Source organism: Pseudophryne corroboree, unplaced genomic scaffold, assembly GCF_028390025.1.
Source record: "Pseudophryne corroboree isolate aPseCor3 unplaced genomic scaffold, aPseCor3.hap2 scaffold_500, whole genome shotgun sequence".
NCBI lineage: Eukaryota > Metazoa > Chordata > Amphibia > Anura > Myobatrachidae > Pseudophryne > Pseudophryne corroboree.
In genome coordinates this window covers 309,378-325,727 of record NW_026970106.1, presented here as the reverse complement: position 1 = coordinate 325,727, position 16,350 = coordinate 309,378, and the positions used below count along the sequence as shown (strand labels likewise).

Below are 16,350 nucleotides of genomic sequence, written 5' to 3'. Positions count from 1 at the left end.
GTGGACACGACCAAATGGGTAAAGGCAATAATCGAACCCCCTAACGGAGGGTCAGGTGAGGTCGTGTCCACAGGTACGTACAATGTTTCATATCACGCACAAACAGATGTACCCCATATTGTAAGGCCAACACAAGATGATGGAACTGAGCTCAATCTGGCCAGGGTGATCTCAGTCCCCAATGGGAAGACTGACGATCAGGGAATCATTCCCGTCAAGGACAGTGCAATGCGCTGTCTCTGGTCCCGGACAGAATTGAGATCAATCATGTCTGATTACCCAGATCCTAGGAAAGATCTAACTGTATGATCAAAGATTCACAGAAGGCATATCAACTCCCTAGACAACGACATAATCATGGTATCCAAGGAACCAGGTAGGTACAGGGAAAGCGGTTGAGGGTGATGAGCATCCAAACGTTTGAGGAGGCATCAAATCAACCAAAACCCCAGGCCATTGGCACATGGAGGAACTTAAGGAGTTGTGATCTGTGCAAAAGAGAACTGCAATAACCCACATAAAGTTAGACCCCCTAGACATGAAAATGAGCAAAATTACAACACACACCATTATAATCAAGAATCACATAGGCAGGAAAGGTGATTGTTAGGAATGGAGGCAAGCCTGAGGTAACGGTTAATGAAGTGGGAGGTCATTCACTGAAGACACGGGAATGACCAGGTTAAACGTTGTAAATGTATTTGTGAAAAATGTTTTTCTCTTTTCTCACTCTCTATCCCCATCTCTGACGATTATTGGTAAGAATTCAAACATTGCATATTCGCTTGGTCCTTGCAGAAGTCTACCAAACCCCAGCATGACCTATCCACCACAATGTATTCTGGCCAGATACAGACAGTGGAATAATGCAAGTGCTGGTGGGGAGGGACTGCTCAAGGAAACCAGTAGACACATAGATATGACAGCCTAATAAGTCTGACAATGTTTTTCTAATGCTAACAATGTTTTCTTAATGTTGACAATGTTTAAAAATGTTTTGTTTCTCTTTTCTCATTGGTGGTTATTGTCGAGTTATGTAATGTATATATGCACATGAATTGTTCTCTATCTCTTTTGTTTTTTTTTTGTTTTCTCTCTCTTCTCACTCATGTTTTCATGGTTTAAAGATGGTATGTCACCCCTCAGTTGGACCAATGGTAATGCCAGATTTTTGCTCCTTACAGAAAGATCGTCGGTTAGGAAGGAATATTGCATCACCAGAATGATCGTTTTTGAAGACTGAGAGACAACACCTTTGAGAGGACAGCAGAACAAGAAGAACAACAAGACGAGAGAACTTATTATCGTAACGAGTTCTCTCCCCCTCAAACTGATTTTCTTATACCCCATTTACAAATTTCTTCTTTTCTCCTCCTGTAAGATGGACTTGCCCCAAGAGACTGTGATATGGATTTTTCCCGTTAACCATGATGTTGACCAGAGCAGTCTGTTTCGGTGAGAGTACCAGTGAGGTCGAGAAAGGATCCAGAAAGGTCCTGATGACTGAGACGGAGGTGTAAATTTCCAATAGCAACCCAATCACCAAGCAAAGGCGAGTACCGGGCACGATCTAACAACCATGTTATTTGTAAACAACTGTGAAGGAATGTTAGTTCAAAAAGAAAGTTGAATCTGTAGGCTCTGTAACAAAGTAATGCCAATCCAGTTTTAATATCCATATGGACCGGCATCCATTGAGTGACTATCACTCTCTAGTGGGTAACGTGTTGAACCAAACAGATTGTTGGGTATGCTCTCAAGTACCTCAGGGTCACAGCAAATCAGGGCTAGTACCATTTCCTTTAACGTTAGGGGAGGTACTTGAGCTAAGTGGTGGGAGACCGGTGGACCGGAGGTTTAACATCTCCAGCCCTCCTAGTTTGAAGCTCCACCAATACCATGTGGATAGGTCCCTCATATGTTTTAACATCTCCAATCCCAGAAAACCGGGAAATTGGGAAGTGTCATGGAGCAACCTTACCATGACCTTTTCACACAGAGCAGATAGAATGCCTACAGATACAGAGCTCGTACGCCACATAGTCAGTAGAGGAAAATCTTTCCGGTATCGATATACCTTAGGAAATAGGATTACTAAAGTTGGAGAGGTATCACCAGGATACTGTGCACATATCGTACAAACCGATACGTGCATTAGACAGATGGAAGAATTAGGGTCAGGAGATTTCACCTGGAAGGTTTGTAACATGGTCATGTCCTTCTCCGTCCCTTATGTTCTCCCCGATGATGCATATTTCATATGTGGGAGAAAGGCGTACAAGTGGCTTGCCCCAAACTCTGAAGGATTGTGTTATATTGGAAAAGTATTGCCTGAAGTGATGACTGTTACACATGACAAAATGAAGGACATACACCGTGGTGCCCAAACTCCTTATACTCACACTCACTACGAGCACCTTGTTAAAAGACAACTGTCAGAAAGGTTAGAGCATCCGGCCTCTGATCTTATCCATGAATCCACCGGGATTCAGGTTCTGGTAGCGTTAGATTTCACTCGCACCGCTCGAGGTGTGATGAATTATAGATACATTTCCGCACTCGCCAATTTGTTAGATAATATCACTGAAATGTATGATGACACGTTTAGATACACTGGAAGAGAACTTCAAGCTTATAAAACAGAACTAGTTCAGCATAGAATGGTTCTTAATTATCTTACAGCAGTAACAGGCGGATATTGTGTTACCTTGGCAACACAGTACGGCATAAAGTGTTGCACGTATATCACAAATAGTACCGAGGATCCAGTAGAGGTCATAGACCAAAAGATGGACGATATTCTGCAATTAAAGTGGGAATTTCGTCGAAAACACAATCTCACCCTTGCTGCTGTAGGTAATGAGCTGACTGGTTGGGTGTCATGGTTGAACCCGCGAAATTGGTTCTCCGGTTTGGGAGAGTGGGCTCAAGGAGTCATAATGGATGTTGGAAAGTTTCTACTGTGTATCTTAGGTGTTGTTATATCTATTGGATTGATATTTAGATGTGGGCAGGCTTTGATGAGGTGCAAGCAAAGTACGAAAGTGATGAGCTTAAGGAGTGAGGAAACTGTAATTAACCTGGATTTGATTTATGACCCAATGCTAGAAACCATGACGTAATGATGTAATGAGTATACGGTCCGTCTTTCACCCATTTCTATGTTTTCCTCCGAGGTACAAAGACCCACGTAGACGAAGGATTTGATGAGCCAAGGGGCCGACAACGGAAAGATGGAAAGAAGAAGAGCAGACGACCTGTTATACAAGATTTTGATGGACAATGCCATGGGTACCCCAGTTTCCCTAGGAACTTTAAAATCACGCTAGCCCAACATTTTTTGTAAATCCATGGACGTTGTTTGCTTTACTCACGATTTATGAGCAAAAGCACAAAGAAGAAGACTCCAATCAACCGACACCAATCAAGACCTCAATCGACGAACGTACATTAACCTGACATAGAATATCATTGCATTTTTCGTAAGTGTTCTTTATCTTCATCTCTGCAACCCTCAGGTAATAACACACATAGTCGATAGGGAATACAGGCACAGATAGCAGCAACCACATACCCCCCCCAATTCATGTATCATCAACTAAAATGTGCATCCCCATTGTGTTACAACCACAGCCGAAATGAGCTCGGTAGAGTTTGACAGCCCATCCACAGACCTGTACCACAGGATAAGAAGGAATTCAAATGTATACTTCGCAATACCTCGAAGCTTGATTTACAACACGTACGGCACGATGATACATGACCCCCCAAACATGGATTCATACACACATGCTTCTGCTATCTCACTAGGTCATACCCTCTTCACACCTTCTCCTCTCTCCTCCCCTACCCAACCATGGAAATCAATTAACCCCTGACTTACATTTTTCTCCTTAAATGTTTTGTGGCAGTTATTATTGACTGCCAAAGGGTGGACTGTCAAAGTCAGAAAAATGTCTCAATGCACGTTGCCATATTTGCACCGCACACTGGTCCGTGCTGCGCATGCGTACGCTCTCCCGTGGAAGCGCATACCCGCAATAGCGTGCACTCGCACGCGCAGTATGCGCATTTACGGTAGAGTTTATGTGATCGTAGCGTGCGACTCATTCGTTACAAAAGTTCACAATTAATGTAGTTTATAGATCATGTTCCCCTCAATAGTTTCTGTAAGTTTGGTTTAGATAGAATGTCCCTGAGCGGAGGAATCCCTCTTTGTATTGCACGAAGGGTCTAACAGGAGTCATACAGCAGTGTTTGGTACCCATCGGAAGAGTATTTAATTAGCAATATTCCGGTGTTGGTTTGGAGCGTATTAATCGCTCGTGCGAATAGTTATGGACATAAGAAGTTTATGTCCATTTCTATGATTTGCACATACTCAGGTATGCGGCGGGAAACCCAGTTCCCCACCCACCTGAGCTGTTGGAAATCAGCACAGCCCACCTGTATGAATCAACCTATGACCTTTGGTTACAGTACAGGGCCGAATTCCTGTGTCCAATAAACTGTAGGATTGTAGGGACTAGGAGATTGCATTGAGTGTGGGGCATAAATAGGCAGACCGACCACATCCAGCTCTCACTCTCTCATCAACGGTTATCTGCTGATAATCGGGAGCTGGATATCGAGGCGCAGGCGATCATACCCTTTGTGCGTAAGTTCTCTCCGTAATCATTGTCTTTCTGTGAACCAATATCTCTCTTTCTCTCTCTATCTCTCTCTCTCCTCTTTTTCTCTTAAATACTTCGTAGTATTATTGTATTGTATTGTGTTAGACCAGGATAGCATTGTAGTTTATCCCTTAGTTAGGTGTTTGGTTAGGAAGTCTTTGTTATATTGTAGTGTATCATTTGTACTGTGTTACTCTTTTACAAGTATACTAGATATAATACAGATTATAGGCTTTGGAACCCTAAACCAGTATCAGTGTATTTACTATAGTATTAAGTGTTCACTTGAGCGTCGGTGACGCTCAAACAGCTTTGTAGATAGTCAGGTTACACAAGGTTGCATTTACACCCTGTACTCACATTAAGGTATTCTGTGTGTTTCATCGGTATAAGGTTTAATATCAAGGTATAGTGTTGTGAGCGTCTGCACCGCTGGTGACCTCCTCGTGGTCTCTAGCGTATGCTACGTTACAGCGAATCTTTCCCCTAGACATAACCAATAACGTGTCCTGTGATCACTGGGCCGTGAGCGAACGTGACGTTTGAGCGTCTCGCCTACGGCTGAGCGATCGTTACGCAAATAGCGTATCATTACGGTATTTCTTAAGTAAGCAGCGTACAGTGTTCTTAGCTTCATAAGGGTTGTTTATACGACAAAGGAATTTAGCATTGTCAGTAATTGACCTTGTTATCAGATTTTGGTGATCTTTAAGTAGACAAGTCAAAATTTCAAACCCCCTGTTATGGTGTAGGGTACCTGGCCTTCTCTGATGTAATCAGAGTTAGATTTGATTCAGTGATTTATAAAAACAGCTAGGAAGCACAATTTAGCAGTGGGTTGTAGAGAAAAAGAAATATGCTGGCAGAAAAATCCAATTGAGTGATTAAAAAGCTCTTCATTTTCTGGCTTTATTTTTATGCTAACAAATTTGTTCTCTGAAAAGTGTCCACAAAGTAAAGTCTCTGATTAACACCTTTGTAGGGATGGTTTTTCACCTATTACTAAATTAAACTTGCTTCATTGGAAAGGCAGCAAGATGCATCCTCATTTCAATGTCTACTGAAATAATACAGGTTGACACCAGGAAACATTAACGCCACTGCATCCTTGCTGCTTTCTCATGTGGAAGTCTGTTTAATGTGAAAACAAGGTGATATCTAATTAGCACACAGGTAAGGAATTAAGAAAATCTTTATTTAAGGGTGAAGATGTTTCTCACAAAATCGTTGCCCCAATGCATCATTGAAATTCAAGCTGGAAAGATGATTTTAATATATCACTTGTACATTTTGTATTGCTCTTCTGGTGACAATGTAGTTTGTTTTTGTCAATTACCATTTTAATAATAGGGTAAAGAAAATGAAGTGGATTTTTGAAAGAAAACAATACTGTCAATATACTATTAAAACAAATTAAAATGGTAAGAGTTATTGTACTTTAAGTAAAAATAAAAGAGCCAAAATATCAATCCCAGTTTTGGATTACTTTAATTAACAAAAAAAAATGCATATAGCAGAGGATAGTTTCAATCTGCCTACCTCTGGGTTATGGGCCCAGCATGCTTCCATTGCTGTACTCTGCTGCACACGTACGTGCAAGAGATCCTGAAGCACTCACTCATCATGGGAAAGTACCAATGTGTTTCTTCGTTGGTTGATAGAAGAAACATCTTAAAAAAACTCTCCAGATTATTGACTTTTTTAAGTTTTTCTAGGAAACGTTTTAGATGAATGCATATTAGCATTTGTCAGTATATACTTTTGCAAAGTGTCTCTGTGGCGCAATCAGTTAGTGTGTACGGCTATTAACCAAAAGGTTAGTGGTTCAATCCCACCCAGGGACGTAATTGACCTTGTGGTCAGATTTTGGTGATCTTTAAGTAGACAAGTCAAATTTCATACCCCCTGTTATTGTGTAGGGTACCTGGCCTTCTCTGATGTTATCAGAGTTAGATTTGATTCAGTGATTTTATAAAAAAAGCTAGGAAGCACAATTTAGCAGTGGGTTGCAGAGAAAAAAAATATGCTGGCAGAAAAATCCAATTGAGTGATTAAACAGCTCTTTATTTTCTGGCTTTATTTTTATGCTAACAAATTTGTTCTCTGAAAAGTGTCCACAAAGCCAAGTCTCTGATTAACACCTTTGTAAGGATGGTTTTTCACCTATTACTAAATTAAACTTGCTTCATTGGAAAGGCAGCAAGATGCATCCTCATTTCAATGTCTACTGAAATAATACAGGTTGACACCAGGAAACATTAACGCCACTGCATCCTTGCTGCTTTCTCATGTGGAAGTCTGTTTAATGTGAAAACAAGGTGATATCTAATTAGCACACAGGTAAGGAATTAAGAAAATCTTTATTTAAGGGTGAAGATGTTTCTCACAAAATCGTTGCCCCAATGCATCATTGAAATTCAAGCTGGAAAGATGATTTTAATATATCACTTGTACATTTTGTATTGCTCTTCTGGTGACAATGTAGTTTGTTTTTGTCAATTACCATTTTAATAATAGGGTAAAGAAAATGAAGTGGATTTTTGAAAGAAAACAATACTGTCAATATACTATTAAAACAAATTAAAATGGTAAAAGTTATTGTACTTAAAGTAAAAATAAAAGAGCCAAAATATCAATCCCAGTTTTGGAATACTTTAATTAACAAACAAAAAAATGCATATAGCAGAGGATAGTTTCAATCTGCCTACCTCTGGGTTATGGGCCCAGCATGCTTCCATTGCTGTACTCTGCTGCACATGTAAGTGCAAGAGATCCTGAAGCACTCACTCATCATGGGAAAGTACCAATGTGTTTCTTCGTTGGTTGATAGAAGAAACATCTTACAAAAACTCTCCAGATTATTGACTTTATTAAGTGTTTCTAGGAAACGTTTTAGATGAATGCTTATTAGCCTTTGTCAGTATGTACTGTTTGCAAAGTGTCTCTGTGGCGCAATCAGTTAGTGTGTACGGCTATTAACCAAAAGGTTGGTGGTTCAATCCCACCCAGGGACGTAATTGACCTTGTTATCAGATTTTGGTGATATTTAAGAAGACAAGTCAAAATTTCAAACCCCCTCTTATTGTGTAGGGTACCTGGCCTTCTCTGATGTAATCAGAGTTAGATTTGATTCAGTGATTTTATAAAAACAGCTAGGAAGCACAATTTAGCAGTGGTTTGCAGAGAAAAAAAATATGCTGGCAGAAAATCCAATTGAGTGATTAAACAGCTCTTAATTTTCTTGCTTTATTTTTATGCTAACAAATTTGTTCTCTGAAAAGTGTCCACAAAGCCAAGTCTCTGATTAATACCTTTGTAGGGATGGTTTTTCACCTATTACTAAATTAAACTTGCTTCATTGGAAAGGCAGCAAGATGCATCCTCATTTCAATGTCTACTGAAATAATACAGGTTGACACCAGGAAACATTAACGCCACTGCATCCTTGCTGCTTTCTCATGTGGAAGTCTGTTTAATGTGAAAACAAGGTGATATCTAATTAGCACACAGGTAAGGAATTACGAAAATCTTTATTTAAGGGTGAAGATGTTTCTCACAAAATTGTTGCCCCAATGCATCATTGAAATTCAAGCTGGAAAGATGATTTTAATATATCACTTGTACATTTTGTATTGCTCTTCTGGTGACAATGTAGTTTTTTTTGTCAATTACCATTTTAATAACAGGGTAAAGAAAATTAAGTGGATTTTTGAAAGAAAACTATACTGTCAATATACTATTAAAACAAATTAAAATGGTAAAAGTTATTGTACTTAAAGTAAAAATAAAAGAGCAAAAATATCAATCCCAGTTTTGATTACTTAAATTAACAAAAAAAATGCATATAGCAAAGGATAGTTTCAATCTGCCTACCTCTGGGTTATGGGTCCAGCATGCTTCCATTGCAGTACTCTGCTGCACATGTAAGTGCAAGAGATCCTGAAGCACTCACTCATCATGGGAAAGTACCAATGTGTTTATTCGTTAGTTGATGGAAGAAACATCTTACAAAAACTCTCCAGAGTATTGATTTTTTAATGTTTTTCTAGGAAACGTTCCAGATGTATGCTTATTAGCCTTTGTCAGTATGCACTTTTTGCAAAGTGTCTCTGTGGCGCAATCGGTTAGTGTGTTTGGCTATTAACCGAAAGGTTGGTGGTTCAATCCCACCCAGGGACCTAATTTCCCTTGTTATCAGATTTTGGTGATCTTTAAGTAGACAAGTCAAAATTTCAAACCCCCTGTTACGGTGTAGGGTACCTGGCCTTCTCTGATGTAATCAGAGTTAGATTTGATTCAGTGATTTTATAAAAACAGCTAGGAAGCACAATTTAGCAGTGGGTTGCAGAGAAAAAAAATATGCTGGCAGAAAAATCCAATTGAGTGATTAAACAGCTCTTTATTTTCTGGCTTTATTTTTATGCTAACAAATTTGTTCTCTGAAAAGTGTCCACAAAGCCAAGTCTCTGATTAACACCTTTGTAAGGATGGTTTTTCACCTATTACTAAATTAAACTTGCTTCATTGGAAAGGCAGCAAGATGCATCCTCATTTCAATGTCTACTGAAATAATACAAGTTGACACCAGGAAACATTAACGCCACTGCATCCTTGCTGCTTTCTCATGTGGAAGTCTGTTTAATATGAAATCAAGGTGATATCTAATTAGCACACAGGTAAGGAATTAAGAAAATCTTTATTTAAGGGTGAAGATGTTTCTCACAAAATCGTTGCCCCAATGCATCATTGAAATTCAAGCTGGAAAGATGATTTTAATATATCACTTGTACATTTTGTATTGCTCTTCTGGTGACAATGTAGTTTGTTTTTGTCAATTACCATTTTAATAATAGGGTAAAGAAAATGAAGTGGATTTTTGAAAGAAAACAATACTGTCAATATACTATTAAAACAAATTAAAATGGTAAAAGTTATTGTACTTAAAGTAAAAATAAAAGAGCCAAAATATCAATCCCAGTTTTGGAATACTTTAATTAACAAACAAAAAAATGCATATAGCAGAGGATAGTTTCAATCTGCCTACCTCTGGGTTATGGGCCCAGCATGCTTCCATTGCTGTACTCTGCTGCACATGTAAGTGCAAGAGATCCTGAAGCACTCACTCATCATGGGAAAGTACCAATGTGTTTCTTCGTTGGTTGATAGAAGAAACATCTTACAAAAACTCTCCAGATTATTGACTTTATTAAGTTTTTCTAGGAAACGTTTTAGATGAATGCTTATTAGCCTTTGTCAGTATGTACTGTTTGCAAAGTGTCTCTGTGGCGCAATCAGTTAGTGTGTACGGCTATTAACCAAAAGGTTGGTGGTTCAATCCCACCCAGGGACGTAATTGACCTTGTTATCAGATTTTGGTGATATTTAAGAAGACAAGTCAAAATTTCAAACCCCCTCTTATTGTGTAGGGTACCTGGCCTTCTCTGATGTAATCAGAGTTAGATTTGATTCAGTGATTTTATAAAAACAGCTAGGAAGCACAATTTAGCAGTGGTTTGCAGAGAAAAAAAATATGCTGGCAGAAAATCCAATTGAGTGATTAAACAGCTCTTAATTTTCTTGCTTTATTTTTATGCTAACAAATTTGTTCTCTGAAAAGTGTCCACAAAGCCAAGTCTCTGATTAACACCTTTGTAGGGATGGTTTTTCACCTATTACTAAATTAAACTTGCTTCATTGGAAAGGCAGCAAGATGCATCCTCATTTCAATGTCTACTGAAATAATACAGGTTGACACCAGGAAACATTAACGCCACTGCATCCTTGCTGCTTTCTCATGTGGAAGTCTGTTTAATGTGAAAACAAGGTGATATCTAATTAGCACACAGGTAACGAATTACGAAAATCTTTATTTAAGGGTGAAGATGTTTCTCACAAAATTGTTGCCCCAATGCATCATTGAAATTCAAGCTGGAAAGATGATTTTAATATATCACTTGTACATTTTGTATTGCTCTTCTGGTGACAATGTAGTTTTTTTTGTCAATTACCATTTTAATAACAGGGTAAAGAAAATTAAGTGGATTTTTGAAAGAAAACTATACTGTCAATATACTATTAAAACAAATTAAAATGGTAAAAGTTATTGTACTTTAAATAAAAATAAAAGAGCAAAAATATCAATCCCAGTTTTGATTACTTAAATTAACAAAAAAAATGCATATAGCAAAGGATAGTTTCAATCTGCCTACCTCTGGGTTATGGGTCCAGCATGCTTCCATTGCAGTACTCTGCTGCACATGTAAGTGCAAGAGATCCTGAAGCACTCACTCATCATGGGAAAGTACCAATGTGTTTATTCGTTAGTTGATGGAAGAAACATCTTACAAAAACTCTCCAGATTATTGATTTTTTAATGTTTTTCTAGGAAACGTTCTAGATGTATGCTTATTAGCCTTTGTCAGTAGGCACTTTTTGCAAAGTGTCTCTGTGGCGCAATCGGTTAGTGTGTTCGGCTATTAACCGAAAGGTTGGTGGTTCAATCCCACCCAGGGACCTAATTAAACTTGTGATCAGATTTTGGTGATATTTAAGTAGACAAGTCAAAATTTCAAACCCCCTCTTATGGTGTAGGGTACATGGCCTTCTCTGATGTAATCAGAGTTAGATTTGATTCAGTGATTTTATAAAAAAAACAGCTAGGAAGCACAATTTAGCAGTGGGTTGCAGAGAAAAAAAATATGCTGGCAGAAAAATCCAATCGAGTGATTAAACAGCTCTTCATTTTCTGGCTTTATTTTTATGCTAACAAATTTGTTCTCTGAAAAGTGTCCACAAAGCCAAGTCTCTGATTAACACCTTTGTAAGGATGGTTTTTCACCTATTACTAAATTAAACTTGCTTCATTGGAAAGGCAGCAAGATGCATCCTCATTTCAATGTCTACTGAAATAATACAAGTTGACACCAGGAAACATTAATGCCACTGCTTCCTTGCTGCTTTCTCATGTGGAAGTCTGTTTAATGTGAAAACAAGGTGATATCTAATTAGCACACAGGTAAGGAATTAAGAAAATCTTTATTTAAGGGTGAAGATGTTTCTCACAAATTTGTTGACCCAATGCATCATTGAAATTCAAGCTGGAAAGATGATTTTAATATATCACTTGTACATTTTGTATTGCTCTTCTGGTGACAATGTAGTTTGTTTTTGTCAATTACCATTTTAATAATAGGGTAAAGAAAATGAAGTGGATTTTTGAAAGAAAACAATACTGTCAATATACTATTAAAACAAATTAAAATGGTAAAAGTTATTGTACTTTAAGTAAAAATAAAAGAGACAAAATATCAATCCCAGTTTTGGATTACTTTAATTAACAAAAAAAATGCATATAGCAGAGGATAGTTTCAATCTGCCTACCTCTGGGTTATGGGCCCATCATGCTTCCATTGCAGTACTCTGCTGCACATGTAAGTGCAAGAGATCCTGAAGCACTCACTCATCATGGGAAAGTACCAATGTGTTTCTTCGTTGGTTGATGGAAGAAACATCTTACAAAAACTCTCCAGATTATTGACTTTTTAAAGTTTTTCTAGGAAACGTTTTAGATGAATGCTTATTAGCCTTTGTCAGTATGGACTTTTGCAAAATGTCTCTGTGGCGCAATCAGTTAGTATGTACGGCTATTAACCATAAGGTTGGTGGTTCAATCCCACCCAGGGACCTAATTTCCCTTGTTATCAGATTTTGGTGATCTTTAAGTAGACAAGTCAAAATTTCAAACCCCCTGTTACGGTGTAGGGTACCTGGCCTTCTCTGATGTAATCAGAGTTAGATTTGATTCAGTGATTTTATAAAAACAGCTAGGAAGCACAATTTAGCAGTGGGTTGCAGAGAAAAAAAATATGCTGGCAGAAAAATCCAATTGAGTGATTAAACAGCTCTTCATTTTCTGGCTTTATTTTTATGCTAACAAATTTGTTCTCTGAAAAGTGTCCACAAAGCCAAGTCTCTGATTAACACCTTTGTAAGGATGGTTTTTCACCTATTACTAAATTAAACTTGCTTCATTGGAAAGGCAGCAAGATGCATCCTCATTTCAATGTCTACTGAAATAATACAAGTTGACACCAGGAAACATTAACGCCACTGCATCCTTGCTGCTTTCTCATGTGGAAGTCTGTTTAATATGAAAACAAGGTGATATCTAATTAGCACACAGGTAAGGAATTAAGAAAATCTTTATTTAAGGGTGAAGATGTTTCTCACAAAATCGTTGCCCCAATGCATCATTGAAATTCAAGCTGGAAAGATGATTTTAATATATCACTTGTACATTTTGTATTGCTCTTCTGGTGACAATGTAGTTTGTTTTTGTCAATTACCATTTTAATAATAGGGTAAAGAAAATGAAGTGGATTTTTGAAAGAAAACAATACTGTCAATATACTATTAAAACAAATTAAAATGGTAAAAGTTGTTGTACTTTAAGTAAAAATAAAAGAGCCAAAATATCAATCCCAGTTTTGGATTACTTTAATTAACAAAAAAAAATGCATATAGCAGAAGATAGTTTCAATCTGCCTACCTCTGGGTTATGGGCCCAGCATGCTTCCATTGCTGTACTCTGCTGCACATGTAAGTGCAAGAGATCCTGAAGCACTCACTCATCATGGGAAAGTACCAATGTGTTTCTTCGTTGGTTGATGGAAGAAACATCTTACAAAAACTCTCCAGATTATTGACTTTTTAAAGTTTTTCTAGGAAACGTTTTAGATGAATGCTTATTAGCCTTTGTCAGTATGTACTTTTGCAAAGTGTCTCTGTGGCGCAATCAGTTAGTATGTACGGCTATTAACCAAAAGGTTGGTGGTTCAATCCCACCCAGGGACCTAATTGACCTTGTTATCAGATTTTGGTGATTTTTAAGTAGACAAGTCAAAATGTCAAACCCCCTGTTATGGTGTAGGGTACCTGGCCTTCTCTGATGTAATCAGAGTTAGATTTGATTCAGTGATTTTATAAAAACAGCTAGGAAGCACAATTTAGCAGTGGTTTGCAGAGAAAAAAAATATGCTGGCAGAAAAATCCAATTGAGTGATTAAACAGCTCTTTATTTTCTGGCTTTATTTTTATGCTAACAAATTTGTTCTCTGAAAAGTGTCCACAAAGCCAAGTCTCTGATTAACACCTTTGTAAGGATGGTTTTTCACCTATTACTAAATTAAACTTGCTTCATTGGAAAGGCAGCAAGATGCATCCTCATTTCAATGTCTACTGAAATAATACAGGTTGACACCAGGAAACATTAACGCCACTGCATCCTTGCTGCTTTCTCATGTGGAAGTCTGTTTAATGTGAAAACAAGGTGATATCTAATTAGCACACAGGTAAGGAATTAAGAAAATCTTTATTTAAGGGTGAAGATGTTTCTCACAAAATCGTTGCCCCAATGCATCATTGAAATTCAAGCTGGAAAGATGATTTTAATATATCACTTGTACATTTTGTATTGCTCTTCTGGTGACAATGTAGTTTGTTTTGTCAATTACCATTTTAATAATAGGGTAAAGAAAATTAAGTGGATTTTTGAAAGAAAACAATACTGTCAATATACTATTAAAACAAATTAAAATGGTAAAAGTTATTGTACTTTAAGTAAAAATAAAAGAGCCAAAATATCAATCCCAGTTTTGGATTACTTTAATTAACAAACAAAAAAATGCATATAGCAGAGGATAGTTTCAATCTGCCTACCTCTGGGTTATGGGCCCAGCATGCTTCCATTGCTGTACTCTGCTGCACATGTAAGTGCAAGAGATCCTGAAGCACTCACTCATCATGGGAAAGTACCAATGTGTTTCTTCATTGGTTGATAGAAGAAACATCTTACAAAAACTCTCCAGATTATTGACTTTTTTAAGTTTTTCTAGGAAACGTTTTAGATGAATGCTTATTAGCATTTGTCAGTATGGACTTTTGCAAAGTGTCTCTGTGGCGCAATCAGTTAGTGTGTACGGCTATTAATCAAAAGGTTGGTGGTTCAATTCCACCCAGGGACGTACTTGACCTTGTTATCAGATTTTGGTGATCTTTAAGTAGACAAGTCAAATTTCATACCCCCTGTTATGGTGTAGGGTACCTGGCCTTCTCTGATGTAATCAGAGTTAGATTTGATTCAGTGATTTTATAAAAACATCTAGGAAGCACAATTTAGCAGTGGGATGCAGAGAAAAAGAAATATGCTGGCAAAAAAATCAAATTGCGTGATTAAACAGCTCTTCATTTTCTGGCTTTATTTTTATGCTAACAAATTTGTTCTCTGAAAAGTGTCCACAAAGCCAAGTCTCTGATTAACACCTTTGTAGGGATGGTTTTTCACCTATTACTAAATTAAACTTGCTTCATTGGAAAGGCAGCAAGATGTATCCTCATTTCAATGTCTACTGAAATAATACAGGTTGACACCAGGAAACATTAACGCCACTGCATCCTTGCTGCTTTCTCATGTGGAAGTCTGTTTAATGTGAAAACAAGGTGATATCTAATTAGCACACAGGTAAGGAATTAAGAAAATCTTTATTTAAGGGTGAAGATGTTTCTCACAAAATTGTTGACCCAATGCATCATTGAAATTCAAGCTGGAAAGATGATTTTAATATATCACTTGTACATTTTGTATTGCTCTTCTGGTGACAATGTAGTTTGTTTTTGTCAATTACCATTTTAATAATAGGGTAAAGAAAATGAAGTGGATTTTTGAAAGAAAACAATACTGTCAATATACTATTAAAACAAATTAAAATGGTAAAAGTTATTGTACTTTAAGTAAAAATAAAAGAGACAAAATATCAATCCCAGTTTTGGATTACTTTAATTAACAAAAAAAAATGCATATAGCAGAGGATAGTTTCAATCTGCCTACCTCTGGGTTATGGGCCCAGCATGCTTCCATTGCAGTACTCTGCTGCACATGTAAGTGCAAGAGATCCTGAAGCACTCACTCATCATGGGAAAGTACCAATGTGTTTCTTCGTTGGTTGATGGAAGAAACATCTTACAAAAACTCTCCAGATTATTGACTTTTTAAAGTTTTTCTAGGAAACGTTTTAGATGAATGCTTATTAGCCTTTGTCAGTATGGACTTTCGCAAAGTGTCTCTGTGGCGCAATCAGTTAGTATGTACGGCTATTAACCATAAGGTTGGTGGTTCAATCCCACCCAGGGACCTAATTGACCTTGTTATCAGATTTTGGTGAACTTTAAGTAGACAAGTCAAAATTTCAAACTCCCTGTTATGGTGTAGGGTACCTGGCCTTCTCTGATGTAATCAGAGTTAGATTTGATTCAGTGATTTTATAAAAACAGCTAGGAAGCACAATTTAGCAGTGGGTTGCAGAGAAAAAAAATATGCTGGCAGAAAAATCCAATTGAGTGATTAAACAGCTCTTCATTTTCTGGCTTTATTTTTATGCTAACAAATTTGTTCTCTGAAAAGTGTCCACAAAGCCAAGTCTCTGATTAACACCTTTGTAAGGATGGTTTTTCACCTATTACTAAATTAAACTTTCTTCATTGGAAAGGCAGCAAGATGCATCCTCATTTCAATGGTAAGTCAACCTTCTTGCCCTATGTTCCCTGTCAACGGATGAAGACGCATCATTATCTACCGCAGTCATTTTGGCCCAATAGATATGCAAGAAGTTTAGATTCCCCT

At 37.5% G+C, this 16,350-nt stretch overlaps 1 non-coding gene across 1 annotated transcript; it reads left to right on the top strand.

Annotated features, from left to right (window-relative positions):
* Positions 1–11,114: 11,114 nt before the first annotated feature.
* TRNAN-AUU (transfer RNA asparagine (anticodon AUU)) lies at positions 11,115–11,188 on the top strand. Its single transcript has one exon. It is a non-coding gene; the product is annotated as a tRNA-Asn (tRNA).
* Positions 11,189–16,350: the final 5,162 nt, after the last annotated feature.